General features: G+C 38.2%; 1 non-coding gene across 1 annotated transcript; it reads left to right on the top strand.

The window, feature by feature from the left end:
* The first annotated feature begins 1569 nt into the window (after nt 1–1569).
* LOC130952576 (small nucleolar RNA R71) lies at nt 1570–1676 on the top strand. The gene has a single exon (XR_009074760.1). It is a non-coding gene; the product is annotated as a small nucleolar RNA R71 (small nucleolar RNA).
* Nucleotides 1677–2464: the final 788 nt, after the last annotated feature.

Genomic DNA, 2464 nt, shown 5'->3' with positions numbered 1-2464 from the left:
GGCCTAAACTTATCAGCAGCATACACAATAGCTAATAATTCTTTTTCTGTAGTTGTGTAATTCTTTTGGGCATCATTTAACACACAACTGACATAGTAAATGACATGTATAAGCTTACCATGCCTCTGTCCTAAAATAGCTCCTATATCAAAGTCACTGGCATCACACATAAATTCAAATGGTAAATCCCAGTCAGGGGGAGCTATAATGGGAGCAGAAGTAAGGTTTGCTTTCAGAGTTTTAAAAGCATGCAGGCAATCAGAATCAAAGACAAAAGGGACATCAACAACCAACAGGTTGCTCAATGGTTTAGCAATTTTAGAAAAGTCCTTTATAAGTCTCCTATAAAATCCTGCATGACCCAAGAAACTCCTGACTGTCTTAACATTAGCTGGTGGTGATAATTTTTCAATTACCTCCACCTTTGCTCTATCAACCTCAATCCCCTTACTTGAAATCCGGTGTCCAAGAACAATACCTTCTGTAACCATAAAATGACATTTTTCCCAATTTAAAATAATGTTTGATTCTTGAAACTGTTTCAAGACAAGAGATAAAGGCTTAAGGTAGGATTCAAAAGAATTACCAAAAACAGAAAAATTATCCATAAATACGTTAATGAACTTTTCAACCATATCAAAAAAATTGAAAGCATACACCTCTGAAAAGTTGCTGGAGCATTACAGAGTCCAAACGACATTCTCCTGTAGGCAAATACTCCAAAGGGGCATGTGAATGCTGTCGTCTCTTAATCTTGAGGGTCCACTGCAATTTGATTATATCCAGAATATGCATCTAGAAAAAAATAAAAAGCATGACCAGCTAACCTCTTAAGCATCTGATCAATGAAAGGCAGGGGGAAGTGATCCTTCCTTGTAGCAATGCTGAGCCTCCTGTAGTCTATACACATTCTCCAACATGTGACTGTTCTTGTAGGAATAAGCTCATTCTTTTCATTCTTGACCACTATCATCCCTCCTTTCTTGGGAACTACCTGCACAGGACTTACCCAAGGACTGTCAGAAATAGGGTAAATTTTTCTGAGGTCTCTGAGGTTGGTCCTTCCACCCAAAATTTGGGTGATTTCTCCACCCCTGATTGTATGTCTTAGAATATGGATCATTATTGGGATTTCTAGGACCACTCCCCATGTAATTGACCTGTTCAAAATAGGATTGAGCATAATCATAAGTATCATTTTGCACAAAATTACCTGTCATGTCATAAGAGGCCTCTTGAGGTGGATTTTGGGTGTTGATAGCTGAGACTTGCATGCCACCCATATGTTGAGTAAGTAGACTTATTTCCTGAGACATAATCTTGTTCTGAGAAAGAATAACATTAAGAGCTTCTACTTCCATAACACCCTTCTTCTGAGGAGCCTCAGAGTTCACATAATTCCTGTTAGAAGAGTATAAATATCGGTTGCTAGCAACCAATTCAATAAGCTCAAAAGTTTCCTCCAGTGTCTTCTTCTTGTACAGTGAACCACCTGCAGAATTATCTAAGCACATCTTGGACATTTCACCCAAACCTTCATAAAAGATATCTAGTTGGGTCCATTTGGAGAACATATCCGGAGGGCATTGCCTAGTCAGTAGCTTGTATCTCTCCCAAGCTTCATAAAAAGTTTCACCATCCTTCTGTCTGAAGGTCTGAACCTCCACCCTAAGCTTAGTCAGCTTCTTTGGTGGGAAAAATTTAGTAAGAAACTCAGTAACAACCTTGTTCCAAGTATCCAAACTTTCCTTAGGTTGGGAATCTAGCCATAGCTTTGCTCCATCCCTCAGAGCAAACGGGAAGAGCATGAGTTTGTACACCTCAGGGTTCACTCCATTTGTCTTCACAGTATCATAAATCTACAAAAAATTGGAAATAAATTTATTTGGGTCTTCATGGGGAAGACCATGATACTGGCAGTTTTGTTGCACCAGGGTGACCAATTGTCGCTTCAACTCAAAGTTGTTCATAGCTATAGGAAGCATCACAATGCCTTTTCCATACAGGTCTGCAGTAGGAGCAGAGTAAGAGCCAAGTACTCTCCTTTGTTACTCATTCCCATTCGGGTTTGCCACATTGGCATCAGCAGCATTGTTAGGATCCATAGTGGATTCTACAGCCTTGTACAGTCTTGCTTGTTGCAAACCTCGCCTGAAAGTCCTTTCAGGTTCAGGATCAAAGTCTAATAGATGTTCTTTATCTCTGTTTCTGCGCATAAACAAACAGAAGACAAGAAAAGATGGAACTCTCTACGTTAGAGTGCAGAGAATTCCCAGTGAGGTAACCTGAGTAAAGAGATAAAAATATTGAATAAAATAAACAACCACTAAAATTTGAAAATTACTAGAAAAATTAAAACTAAAAATTTCCTAAATTATTAGGCAAATTAAATAAGAAAAAATAAAATAAGACTAACTAGGAGACACCAAACTTAATTTTAGAAATTAAGAGAAATATTAGTGCT

This window comes from Arachis stenosperma, chromosome 1, assembly GCF_014773155.1.
Source record: "Arachis stenosperma cultivar V10309 chromosome 1, arast.V10309.gnm1.PFL2, whole genome shotgun sequence".
Lineage (NCBI taxonomy): Eukaryota > Viridiplantae > Streptophyta > Magnoliopsida > Fabales > Fabaceae > Arachis > Arachis stenosperma.
The sequence above is the reverse complement of the archived record's forward strand: the minus strand, read 5'-3'. Positions and strand labels throughout refer to the sequence as shown.